This window comes from Larimichthys crocea, chromosome XXII (assembly GCF_000972845.2).
Source record: "Larimichthys crocea isolate SSNF chromosome XXII, L_crocea_2.0, whole genome shotgun sequence".
In the NCBI taxonomy this organism is placed as follows: Eukaryota; Metazoa; Chordata; class Actinopteri; family Sciaenidae; genus Larimichthys; species Larimichthys crocea.
Genome location: NC_040032.1, coordinates 21,088,204 through 21,102,683, shown reverse-complemented (window position 1 = coordinate 21,102,683; position 14,480 = coordinate 21,088,204). Strand labels below are relative to the sequence as shown.

Below are 14,480 nucleotides of genomic sequence, written 5' to 3'. Positions count from 1 at the left end.
AGGACATTTTTCCTAAGTGAGGTGATTTTGGCTGATTCTTACTGGCTCAGGTTCAGGTTAAAATGATGCATGGACATTTTTTGTGAATGTACACTGATTGATTCTGGCCTCGGTTCCCACTCCAGAGTGTCTGAAGGTATGTGGATGTTAGCCTTCTGTTCAGGTATATTAGCAAAATCAGCATTCAGTAGGTGGAAATCCGATGTTTTCCTTAATATTAGATTGATTATATTTCTGGAGGTAGTCATAGTGCCTATTGTGGATCATATTGTGATCATACTGTGCTTACTACCCTGTTTTTCTTTTTAAGAAAAACATCCATCTCTATATGTGCAATGATAATATTACTCAAGGAATAGCAATGTTGACATGTTGATCCAGTCTGTAATATCTCAGCTATTACAGAAAATGGATTGTCAGAAAATTTGATGAAGCCGTTCATGATCCCCAGAGGATGACACTAGGTTTGTGTAAGACGTGACAACAACAATGGTGGCTGAGGTTAGCGTAGATACCATTATCATCAGTTATATCTGACCTCATTGAGCGATTTGATGAGAGTTGGACTATGTCATATTGATTGTTGATATAACTGGTTTAAGTTTGGCCATGATAGATGGTTCATCCAATCACTTGTAAAGGATTTTTGGTGCCTGCCCTTTTGACGACATCCCAGATGCGGAGATGAAAATGTGTACTTCAGGCCTGACAAGTTACATGTAAATGCTACATGCTATAACCTAGGTTGCTTTACATCTTAAAGCAAAGCTGAGCTTAGCTAAAGCTAATAAACTTCACTTCAGATTGATGACAGTTGAACCAAGTCTGAACAACCTGACAAGCGTCTGAGGTGTTTTGTAGTGGCGGCTTTATGCAGGATAAATACTTTGATTTATCTAACAACCTGGCCTTTAAACTTCTCATGATGTCTGATTTTTTTTATCCATCCAAGAACCGATTGACTGGCCTGCAATGCACATTACAGCCAAGTGGTGCTGCTAGTGAGGTTGCAGATTTTAAGTGATGTTGCTATGCAATACAGTAGTCACCGTACACTAGGGGTTTACAACAGCAATGTAAAAGCTGCAGGACTAAAGAGAGATCGGCCTCTGTGGTTAATAGATAATTTAAGCCACTTTTTATCTAGATTTATCGGGACATATTATGATATATTACTGCATATATTAATGTGTGTGTGTGTGTGTGTGTGTGTGTGTGTGTGTGTGTCCGTGCCAGGTTCATTGCCAGAGGTTTCGCCTCTCGACTAATTAAGCAGGTAGGCGGTGCAGACAGGGAACTGCCTGCACAGGATGAGCTGATGGCCATTAACGCAACTTCTGCTTCCACTTTAATCTTTCTTAGCTGGAGAGAGATGGATGGAGTGTGAGTGAAAGAGAGTGAGAGAGAGACAGAGAGAGTGTGTGTAAAGTCTGTGGAGCTGAACAGAGAGGGAGAGATAGTGACCTAGAAATTGTGAGATGGGACAGAAAGAAATAAAGGTTTAGATGGAGAAACAGATGGAAAACTGCAGAGTAGCAAGGCTAGAAATCTGGGAGCAAGGGAGGGGGATGAAAGGAGCGAAATGAGGCACAAGTAGAGTTTAGGAATAAGAATGAGATTGATATAGTATGTACTATCAGGATAATTTGAATTGGAATTAAAAGGAAATGATAGCAGACACGAAAACAAAGGAAGTGTCAGTGAAAACGGTGCAGACTTTTTCACATGCATCATTTAGGACGACTTCCTTTTCTAGACATTCCTTCCTAGAGATATATCTTTGCGCTGTCACACATTGTCTCAAACAAATCTAGAACAGTAAGGTAGGTCACACAGACATACTCTATCTTATCTCACCCACAGAATTCATTAGTATAATGCACTCTTTATACCTTTTTCGTTAATTAATAAAGTCAGTCAGCATGAAAATGAAAACCATCTTCTGGTGTTGAGAGCGAGGTTGATGAAGTGTTCTACCTGCAGTGTCAATCCCCCTTTACAAGATTAATTTATTCTCTGTCAGAGAGAATAGAAAACGCAAGATCTAAATATATAAAAAGGGTCTTTGTTCATTACCTTTTCTCATCTCTGATATCAGGTGTCCTTTCATGTGTGTGCCGCAGACATGATCACCTCTCCTCATCTCATAAAAAGCTCTGCGCATGTCGGTTCGGTGCAGCTTAAATTGGTTTGCAATAGCTCATTCCTCAGCCGGGCTCTCGCAGGATGTTTGCAGTGTTTAGCGTTTATGAGTCTTTTTGAGCCCCGTGTGCCGCCAACCGCTGTTTCTGCAGACTGCCTGGGAACCTGAAGCCTCAAAAGAGAAAGATTTTTGCCTTTTTTTTTTTCTTTTTGTTAAGCAATGGTCTGTCAGGATCAGATCCTCCTCTGCAGACGCAGAGTCTCCCTTCTGTTTTAGCTTGTTAGGTTAGCAGGTTTATTTCTCTTATGCAGTTGTTTGTCAAGCGAGTCAGAGGATTTGTGGATGTTTTCCAGTTATCTGCTTGGGTTTCCTAACCCTTGTTTGACATCCAGCTAACAGCACATTCTTACTAACATCTGCAAACATGCAGAGACGTGCACCTCAGGACTATTCTGATCACCAAAAATTGCCAAAGTAGAAAAGACAGAAAACAAAAGCTGAATCTTGGACATTTAGCCATACACGGAATCAGATGTTGTTTTAATATACAAATACACTGAAACCTGCTGTGGACCCGAGGTGTTTTTTTTAAAGGCAAGGTACTTGCCTTGGTAAAGTCGTGCCTCTCATCGTTAACATCTGGTTAAATTTAACAGAAAGTTAGTAGAATAATAAAAAGGTGCAGGACTATTTTGGAAGCTAGAAACACAAAAATGTGTCCATCTGCAAGTGAAAAGACGATAAGCCAGGCTTTACCACTTTTTTTTTTCTTTAAGTATATTTTTGGGGCTTTTTATGCCTTTAATTGATAGGACAGCTGAGGAGAGACAGGAAGCAGGGGGCAGAGAGAGGGGAATGACACGCAGTAAAGGGCCGTCCGATGCGGGGTTCGAACCGGAGCCAGCTGCAGCAAGGCCTTTATACACGGGGGTGCCTGCACAATCCACTACGCCACCGACCACCCCGGCTTCACCACTTTGCATGCTCACTGGACACAATTATCTGAGTGGGCTTTGTATAATCACTGTCATGGATGTTAAGCAGTTCAATTGTCTTTGTCTTCTCTCATGTTTGTAGTTAAAGCTGCATTCATTGATTATTTTTTTTCTTCTTTTGGCCACTTGGGGCAGTACAACAGAACACAAATAAAACATTGTCACATTTTCAGCTTATACAAAGTGAATAAATCTATTTACAGTGCACATCTGGCAGACTACTTCCTATTTCTGGCTACCTGTTCTCTCTTCTTTCAGCTCTGTTTTGGTCTTCACAAAGCCACCAGTTAAATCTCTAACTCATTTCCCAGCACCCGCCTGTTTGTTTTTTTTTTCTCCCGGTAATGCCGGTGAGTTGCATGTTCCTCAAAATTTGTTATGAATAATCATCATGCGGATACATTTTCAAACCATTTGTCACCAAAACTGACAACCCAATTCAAGGGGGGTTTGTACACTTGTTCTCTGAGCAGTTAGACGGACTAAATGTCAGGGCAGGATGGTATGCCAGAGAGAAAATCATTTCTATACTTACTGCCTGAATGTTGACAGGTACGCTGACTGTCTGTCTGCTGTTTGGTGCTTGGAAAGTAGCGCACCAAGTGTTTCTCAAAAATGCTGCCATCTTTGAGATGGGACCACAACGCTAAAAAGATGATATGAAAAATGCCAAACAGCTCTATAGAGTTGAGAGGGAGTGCAGTTCAGTGATATATCTCTATGGGCACGCACATGAATCTATTATATATTGATTAGAGCAACTTAAACTCACAGTCTAAAAATCTGGTTGAGTTAGATGATGTGAATTGGTACGGAGATATTCACACGGAAGAGGAACCTGCAGTGGAAGGCTTTTACTCTAAAATGAAACACCTGTTCGTACAAAACATTCGGCAGCGAAACTATTTGAAGAAATGATCACCCCTCTTCATGCATAATAGGTAATTTCAGGTCTTGCAGTCAAAAGCACTTAGGAGGATGTAGCTTTTTTACAGTGTATATTCAGGATATTGAATGATCCCAAGAGGATGACAGTAGTTTCCCCTCCTAAACCATTGGATCACTTGTAAAACCCATAAAACCCTCAGATAAACACTTTCATTAGTAATTATTCTGAACATTACGTGTTCGTTTCTGCTTCTTCCCGCTCTAAGGGCTTTATTTTGTTTTCTTTCCATGAAACCGTGCAAATGAAGTCTCAGGAGGCGACATCCCTGCAGGCTGACAGCGCCCTGTAAAATATGGCGCCTGTCGGCCCGCCCTCTCAGCATCCGCTCAGCGCTGTATGATAGTTTGATAGAGTGATGGCACAAACACGAGACTGCACTAAAATGATAATAGCGAGTCAGAGGAGGGCAGCTGCATCGAAACTGAAACTTTATTCGTACAGACGATACAGTTTTTAATTTTAGCCCTCAGCAGATCAGCGCCACCTTTCATTAACCCCGCCCTGACCCGCTCATTAATTCACATTCCTGCTCTAATTGGGCGGCGGTGTGTGTAATGGCAGCTGTATTCTTGTATTGTCCATGTAGCATAGAAAAGACATGATTAAAAAAGTGACATCGCTAGGAGTGTCACACATTCACAGCTCAGCCATGAACCACATGTAGGGAATGAATACTGTTTCATAAGGAGATGAAAATGAAAATCAAATTAATGAGGTCAGTTCGCTCGATGCGTCACAAGTATGAAGAGCATATTGTTGCTGGTGCATCTGCTGCAGTTGCTCTTATGATTGTGAGAAAGTTCGCAATTAACAAGCCCTGATTTCCTTACCTTTTTAACATCTGCAGTTTTATTTTTCTGTGAGTGTTTGTCTCTGCAGTTATTATGTATTTGCCTGACGCGAAGGTTAAATGAACATTTTGTTCTTAATTAGATCTGAATTTATTAGTGTACAGCCCACGCAGAGGCTATTTGATTTTATTTTAGTTTAGAAATGTGCTCCGCTAGCCTCGAACACCTGTAACTTATAAATTGTTGTCGGTATTCAAATAACTGTATTTGATATCTTAGGGAGCAAATAGTCGCTATGCTGTAGAAGACTTGTGTTTGTGGTTGGTGAAGGTTAATTGTATGCATCTATTTTCAGATCAGGGTCATATTGTTTCTGATAACAAAACTAGGAAGTTAAAATTGTTAATCCAATATTTATTTATTTATTTATTTAATTGTTACATACATAATGCTCACAAACAAGTATCGGTATCATATTAAATGTTTGTTATAGAAGATTGTTCTTTGTTTTTGTTTTTATTAGGAAACCCTCCCTGTTAGAGATAACGTATATGTTATAACTTAAGTCACTATAACATGATAATGTTTATTGTTATATGATGACATATATTAGAAATCGTTATTACGATGAGTTTGAATACCATGCTAACGTTAAAAAATCTTTTTATAGAGTGAATAAAAACATCTTGTTGTAACAATAAAAACACTTTTCAGGTTATAATGTGAGACTGATCTGTTTTGTATTTTTCTGGCATGGCAGGCGTCTTCTTAAGACCTAAAACTCACGTACCTTCCTGCATTGATATGAGCGTCCTCTGTGAACTTCTGATACAGTATCATCTGTAATGTTAAGCGGTAAACCCATGACTTACATTAATTAAAGTCACATATGCCAGTACACACAGACACTTTCCCCTTTTTACATCCAATAAGTCGGGTTAGATTTAAAGCGTTTTCCATGAGTGCCTTTTAGTAAAAGTTGCTGATTCGTCCACATTTTTAAACCTCCATATGCTGCGTGCCTCCACTCCGCTGAGCCGCTAATTCCTCCAACAGTAGTTTTATCCCCCAACCTAAAAGGGAATCATTAAAAACTCCAGTCCAGGTGCGTCACCGGTGTCAATGACAGCTCTGTACACTGACATGGGATCTGCTGATGGAAAATGCAGCAGTCAGCTTTACTACATCTTCACTTTACTGCACTACCCAAGCACTGTAGTACTGCTATTGATACAACTTGTTTCTCATCTGCTACAAACTGCCGTCTGTGCCGCATTTATGCCCACAGTGGAATTTTATAATTTTCTTTACAGCACTTAATGTTCCTGCTGAGCTCAGCAAAAATCCACTGAGTGAGGCCACAGTCGTTAGTCACAAGTTGTCGCTTTATCTTTTGATCCTTCCAGGAAAACACCTGCAGAACATCTGTTTAGAAATTTGAGTTGTTTATGATTGTCAACATACATATTCTGGTGATAATGTTCTTGGTTCAGCGTTGACATTGTGCAGACCTAATAGACTCTTTTAATGTATCCTATGGGATAAAATAAGTAAACAGCTAAAGTATGGCTCAGAAATGTCTCTCTCTGAAAACCTGTAAGAACATAGCATTGACAGTGATAACATGAGTTGCCATTGTGCATTGTTTAGGAGGCACTTGACTTAAAACTTATGGATACCATGAGAACAAAGTAAAAAAAAAAAAAAAAAAACTAATACTAACTAAAATGTTTTAGGGTTTCAGAGCTTTCCACGGCAACTTTATTTTTATATTTGTATTTAATTTGATCGGAAGAATGTGAATCTGTTTTTAAGGGAAGAATGGAAATTTGTTTTAATTTGTACTGACAAAGTCCTTCATGAAGTTTCAGAAGTCCTAAATAATGTCGACATATGCCATTAATGTGGCTCATTTATTGTTTAATGACATAATATGCTTTTGACTCTGGCAGTCCGAAAAAACTATTCAACTTAAAACATTCTCAGATACTCTTTTTGGTTTGTCTAAAGTTAAATAGCTTCATTGATTGTGTGTCGACTGTTTTCATCTGATTTACACCATCATATTAAATGCCACATTTACTCTCAAAGCAGCCATCCATCATGAGCAGAGAAGGTGTCCAACTTTGGAGAAAAATCTGTCATTTGTGACCTTTTATTATCCAGTTTACATCACTGAAGCTGTTATTTTTCTGATACATGCAGGCTGTCCTCACTCCAAAGTGTTTGGTCAGTGACTGACTGAAACTATGACGCTGTTCTTACCTCTCTAATGTCATTTCTGGATGCACCCAACTGGTGTAATGGCTTGATGTGTCGTTGAAATCGTGATGTATAAAGTGTAAGAAAGTCCACATTTGGTGGTGGTTGGGTTGAATGGATGGGTTATACAAACATGGGGCTTTCAAATAGGTGTGAAACTAAAAGTGAATGATGACCTTTATATGTATGTTATGTTAAATTATGTCACATGCATTACGTTACATACCTAACAAATCCTAACCTTTTATTCTAAGTTTTTGTTCGTAAACCTAATCAAACTGTGTCAGTTCCTACCCCAACTCATTTCTCATAAGTTGGGGTAAGAACGCATTGATCCATTACAAACTGACACCTTATTAATAACCACTTTTTTTAGGTACATTTCTGCAGTCCAGTGTGATCAAATTCAACAACTCAGTTCAACAACTAAACCACAGCGATTTGACAAAAAAACAAACAAACAAACAAACAAAAAACTATGAAAGCCCACACAGCACAACTTTAACCGAAACAAGAGCTCAGAGAGTTGAAATGACCTCAAGAGCTCCATAAAGCTTCGTTTGTGTAGGATTGTTGAGGAATTCTGCTGATCTGGTCCCTCAGTTCTTCACTTTTTTTTCCCCTCTGCAATGAATGTGATGATGTGGGAGATCTATGCGCTGATCCCACATCAGCAATCCTTAATTGGGGAAACTTGGGAAATTATAATATGGGCCTGGGAGGAGATGATCAGCTTAGAGACGGCCCGTATCCTTCACATGCTGACCGTATCTTTCTACCTTCTTATCTCAGGTGATTAGAGAAATCCCCCGGACCTTGTCAGAAACTCTGAATCAGCACACTCATACACTGAGGTGAGTGTTTCTGTTTATCTGTGCATGCATGCAGTTTGATGTGTGTTTGTTCCTACACTGCATGTCTGCTTGAGTGTAACAATGCTGAAATCTTTTTGCTTAAGGAAAAGTAGCAATGTGCTATGTTCAAAGATCCTGAAGGGGAAAAAATATATATATTTTCAACATGCTACAGCTTCACTTACATTTACAAATACCCAGGTTGACAAATATCAAAATCTCTTGTGTACAGTACTTAAGTAAATGCACGAGTTACCTTCTACTACTGGTGATGCAGTGTTATAATGAAGTGAAGCAGAGCAGAAAAGCACAGGTGCCTCTCCTGAATTCAGGCCTACACAGCATCTGCTTCAGGGTATGATGGGAGCCGGTCCCCTCCTTTCTGTTGGCTCTGTTTTACTGGTGCGAATAAATACGAAGGCACAGAGCAATCAGCTATATTCTGGCACATTGTGTCATGTTTCCGGAGCGGTTAAACTGATTTCACAGGTGTTTCCTAAGGCAAGAAACAGAAAATGGCTTTATATAAAATCAAATAGAAGCACAAAGAGACCCTATGCCAGGAACAATAAAAAGTGCTGTCATGTAACTAGTCGACTGGTACATGTTTGGCTTACTTTGGTGCCAACGGACTGTAAAATAAAGAAAGGAAAGAGAGGTTTGGTAGTTAAGCTTCTCAGTGTGTTGCGGCTTTGTTTGGTTGCTGTAAAAAAAACTGAAGGAGCAGGAGGCCATTAAGATTATTTTTAGTCAGAGCACAAAAACATCAGAGGATTAGATTAGTTTGTGTCCTGAAGAGACTGTGAGTGTAGATTTCATAGGTCTCTTGTGTGTTTCAGTACCATCCATGAACACGGAGGCCAGTAAAGATCTCAGGAGTTCACTGGATCATGCATAAGATGGTAATTTGGCCAGTAACTGTCAATTTGAAGCTGACATTTCTTGTTTGAAGGCTATAAAGCATGTCCACCCACACAGCATAGTCTATAATTAAAAAGTCATACTTTTCTTTCTATCTAATTTGTTCTTTTTCTTTCTTTATTAAAGAGCTGGTGGTTTACAGAAAATGTAGGGCGACCTGAAGTGCCAAACATGTCTTGTTTCCATGCATATAATAATAAGCTATTAGCCTTCAGTCTCCTTAAAGGTAAATTCCAGGGCATTGGGTATAAGGAAGCTAAGTTATGTCAGATGGACGAGTGCTGCTTCCACAGGCTTGTTTAGCCAGAAAGCCGTCATCTCAAATGTGACCTTATGACTCAAAATTACAATCAGATATTCAGAAATTAACATTCATTTATTCTTATGACCTATAACCTTTATTTTACCAACACATTCTACTCTATAAACTAAACATTTTCCAGAACAACAATACAAGTGTGTGGCGAAAATGTGTCAGTGTAAACCTATATTACATTAGTTACAGTAGACAATGACCAATATAAAACAAGGTGAACTTGAACCATGCCAATGTGAGAGAGCATGAACCAACCGAGGCCACACAAAATGTGAGAGTCAGCACAGTTTCCAAATCAACCCAACTATTATAAAATATATTCAAACTTACCATCATGTTTCAACTATGCATGGATAACTATAACTTGCTGTTATGTCATGGACTATCATTCAGCTTGCACACATGATTGCACAAGGATTTGTGGTTTTAAATTGGATTGGGGTAATGTAAGGATAATGTTTATTTATTTAGAAATGATAAAATATTTCAAAATATAAGCAAACAACAATTTGGCAGTCCCCTCTGCGGTAAGTCTGTTGGCCACCTAGGGGTCACGGACACCTGTTGAAGACCCAGGCTTTGGAGGAAACAAGATCCTTTTGTAGAGAGAACAGCTCAGAACCTGTTTTTCTTTATTGAAAATGAAAACAAAAAAAGCAAAACAAACAAAATAGAGAGAAGGCCAAAGAGCTTCTAAATATGCAAAGAATCCAACTGGGTTCACCGATAACAGTTAGCGCTTAAACTTGTTTGCGTGTAAATGCATTTTCCTGATTACATTTTTTTCATATTATTAATTATTTTCTTAAAAATCAAGACACTTTTATTTGTAACCATGGGGAAATTGGTTTGCATCACAATCATGGCATTTCATCACAAAAGTCACCACGAGACAAACTCGTACACATACACATCTTGTATGCAGTGCTACTGCACCACCTGTCACCGAACTTAATGGCTTGTGGAACAAATGAAAACTTGGATCTATTTTTAGACAATAGAGGGGGGCAATATGGCTACTTAGATGGCAACAATTCAAATGAGATCACCCACAATGTTGTTTGCCTTCTTTATCATTCTGTCTCTGTACTGTACTAATGCATTCAAACCTTGTTAACGGACTCCCTCACAGTCTTTCTCTGCATTGCCAAACCAGCAGAAAGTTATAACACTTCCAATAAAAGCACAGTAAAACATTTGGAGCACGTTGTGGTGGGCATTAAAGGACAGCAATTCCTTTAAAAAGTTCATTGTTTGTTGTGTCTTAGAGCTTATGGGGTCAGTCCACAGGTCCCATTTAAACTTATGGCTGAGCACAATGCCAAAGGTACTTGTAAAGTACAACAGATTGCGTCGGTTTCCCTTTCATAAAAGACGAGTTGAAGGATTGCAAGGGATCCATCTGGTACCATAGTTGTTGGGAACCTGAACTTGGACTGGAGATCATTTTGGCAGATGTTTTAGATTCAGTCTTAGTCTTGAGATTAAACTCTTTTTTTTGTTAGTCAACTCAACACATGTTGGTCCAGTTTTAGTTGACAAAAGTCAACTACTGTTGTCAACTACTGTGTAGGCTTAGGAAAAAAGAAAGCAGCTTCTAGCTGTTCCCATCAGCAGGATTAGCCCCCTGGAGAGCCATGCGCCACCCAGTCCTAACAATTGTGCTACTATTATACTTAGTTTGTGTGTCGTATGTTGGGTTGAGCTTGTGTCATTGATTATTGGATATTTTTGAGGGTCAGGTGGTGCAGACTGGCTGTTGTAATGGGTGGGATGGGTGCGAGTTTTAATACCTAATACTTACCAATGCATCACTATCTTGGTTTCATCATCGTTGCTTTTTTTCTTGTCAGAGATCTATTTTTAGCTCGTCTTTGGCATAAGAAAAAGGTCAGTGACCTTTTTCATCATAGTTTTTGTTTACATCTGAAGATGAGCATCTGTATGGTCTCAAACTTACCTTACATAAGCGGGTGAAATCTGCATGAATTGCAGTCTCAGTGATGGCAGCAAGGGGATGTTGGAGCAGTCAACAGCAGGACAAAAGTGTCTAGAGTTGATTGATTCCTGCTTTCAAAGCTGTCACAGCAGCCCAGTTTGACTGCTCTGCAATGCCATGGTGTTTCACCATAACACATGAAAACAAGACTGCCCTCAGGGGATCAACAAAGTCAATAGGAGTCATCCTCTGGGGATCGTAGACGTCTATACAAAAACTTCATGGCAATTCATCAGATAGTTGTCAGTCTGGGCCAAAACCAACCAATATTGCCATCCCTAAAACAGCAGCAATGGGTTCTTCAGCTCAAAACAACCTATTTTTACATTCAGTGACAAAGCAGAGTGTAACATGAGGAGGACTGATAAACTGTGAAGTTAACATTTATCCAATACTGGTGCATCTTCATCACACCATTGGTGTGGTTAAATCTGCAATTTGAGTCATTCCTATTTTTCGTGATTCAGATCTTGATACAAAGTGACCATGTGCAACCATATGCAGTGTCAACCAGAGTTCTAGTTTGGATTCATATGCAGACTATGTTTGGTCCTAATGTTTTAGTTTCATGCATTTGAGATGAGCTGCAGACATACAGCCACTGTGAAGATACATTTCTTTAGAAGTTTTCCAAAACTTGATTTTCCAGAGGCCCGATTGTTGACAAGTTACCCTTAGATTTAATATTCACCTTGCATGTCTGTGTTCTTGTGTCTGTGCATGAGTGTGCATATGCCCTGGAGCATCCATGTTTGTGTGTATGTTTTTTTTTTTAACTTTATTCTTCAAGGAAGCTAACTGAGCACTCTTTTTTTCCAGCAAGACCTTCCATATATTTCATATTTCATCAGTTTCCACACTTTCTAAAAGCATTCTGACAGCGAATAAGTATTTTTTTATTTTTTATTTTTTAAACTTTGAGATTAAATGCTTTGCTCAGAGACGTCACGAAATAATTTGCAGATCGATGAGAAATTGTCTAGGGTTTGCTAATGATTCTGAAGAAGAGAAATACACAAAATAAAAGTAAAGATTTGGGTGCAAACGGTAAAAGAGACTGGAAGGGGAAAGAAACCGTTCAGAGGCATAAATAAAAGACCAAGGGAGGGAAAAAAAACTTTGAAGGCAAGCTACTGACTGACAGATTGCGTGTCTGCCCGAGGTCGCTGATTACCAGACGTTGCGTTAGGAAACACGCATTGGAGCACTGATTGCAACACAGAACAGGAGCTGCCAAAACTCTTAGACATGTGTTGCATGTTGATGCCACAAATTGAGGGTTTCCTTATGCCCTCACAACTTTTTGGGATGTTTTTTGATGCTTCATTTTGGAAACACCTTAAAGTCAGTGGATTTCCTGCAGTGAAGCTGGTGGCCAAATCAAATTTTGAACTGACATCAGAAAACAGATTTAATGCACAGATTTGATCTAATTTCATAAATGAACGCAGGTAGCAGATGTGAAGGACATCAGAACTGCTCACATTTTATTTGGCCTTGTATTTTTTTTTTCCTGTTTTCAGTTCCATGTTAGTTTTGTGTAACTGAATACAAGTGTTATATAAGGACCTACAGGTGATCTTCTGGGTCATACAACGGTGACAATATTCTTTAAGAGGATACAGAGGACATCAGAGGAAAAAACTTTTCTCCATAAAATATCCAGTCTCACCAATATAAGTGAAATAGTTGTTGGTGTGTGACCTAGTGCCGCAAAGTGTTACGTACTTCTCATTGGTGGTTGTACCTGGAAAACAAAGTTACATATTATATAAGTTGCATTTGCCTGATAAAAGTTCCACAATGGGGCTTTAAATAAGGACAGTCGGACCTGTACCAAAACACACTTAAAGATAGACCTGAGGCAAAATCCTGTTGACCCAAATAGAAAGAGAGAAATGGGTAGAAAAGGTGAGGAAAGAAGAAGAAGAGATATGAAGTTTAGGTTTTTCTTTTTTTTTTTTCTTTCTTGGCATTTGGTTGCCTCCCCAGGGGGATATGTTTAGAAAAAGTAATATTGTAGTTTGAAGAGAAACTAGTAGAGAGCTATTATAGTTTAGCTTCATGAAATCCCAATTTGTTTTTGACAGTATAATGTTGAAGAAAGATTGAGCAGTGATTTTACTGCACGATAGATTCTGGAGGGAAAGAGCAGCAAGAGATGAAAAGATGTGAGTCTGAGGGGAGAGGCTGAAGAGAAAGTATGAGGGGGGGTAGATAAGTAAAGAAGTAGGCTGAGAGAGGGTGAGGGGGAGGATGGATGAATGGTGGCATAGAGGAGGAAAAAAAAAATTAAAATGTGTAGAGGAGGAAAAGCAGAGGTGGGCAGGCGGAGGAGGATAAAGTGGAGAGGGGCATATGACGGCCTGGCAGGTCTCCAAAGGCTCCCGGCGGCGATCCAGCTGCTTCTGAAGGCCACTTCGAAAAAAAGCCTGTTAGCAGTGCCAACAATACAGGGGAGGAAAGCTGAGGGCCTGAGCATGAGAGGGAGAACAGGTGAGTGTTAAACATGAAGAAGGAGTGAAAAATGAGATGTGGGAAGAAAAAAAGACTGCAGTGCTTAAAGAAATGCAGGAAAATGTTGTTCTCAAGAAAAAAAACGAGACATAAATATTAAATCACAAAACAAAATCATTAATTCTAGTGGTTTCCATGGGAAGTGTCCAAGATACCGTCTCATGTGTGTTTTTTAATGTAAAACATTTACATCCCAGTGTCAGAAACAGTTGGATAAAGCTGAACTTGAACTTTGCACTGCATTGCTTTACTAAAGTTGTAAAAGTAGTCATAAAGTTGTATCCAGGTATATTTTGCCCCCAAATCATAATTTTCCACAAATTGATCATCATCAGGGAGGGGAGTCTTAACCAAAACATGGTAAGACATCTTGTCTGGAGTTTTGACTTCACAGCTGTAGTAGATGCAGGGAGATGGAACTGCCTGCTAGGCATTGCTGCCGGTCGCACCTCCTCCGGTGCCCACGGTCAGCTGCGGGGTCATCAGCCAGGAACCACCGATCACCAACATTTCGCTCCTTTAATTCTGGAACGTCTCCGGTGGTGGAGCAGTGACAGGAACATCTCCCTGTCACCCCCTGCAGCGCTGGAGTTTTGACTTCACAGCTGGCATATTCACAGGGGATTGATATTCAACAATTACCTCCCCAGGTATTAATTATTCCTGTGGGACTTGAGGCACATGTCAGAACATTCCAGTATGAGTCCCATCACTACTAAAGATTCAAAAAGAG

General features: G+C 39.5%; 1 protein-coding gene across 1 annotated transcript in view; it reads left to right on the top strand.

The window, feature by feature from the left end:
• Positions 1 to 14,480, top strand: part of sgcd (sarcoglycan, delta (dystrophin-associated glycoprotein)) — a 318,522-nt gene that overhangs the window by 115,639 nt on the left and 188,403 nt on the right. The window contains exon 3 of the mRNA XM_027273262.1: positions 7,933 to 7,994. The gene's annotated coding sequence lies outside the window, so the exon portion shown is untranslated. The remainder of the gene's footprint in view (positions 1 to 7,932; positions 7,995 to 14,480) is intronic.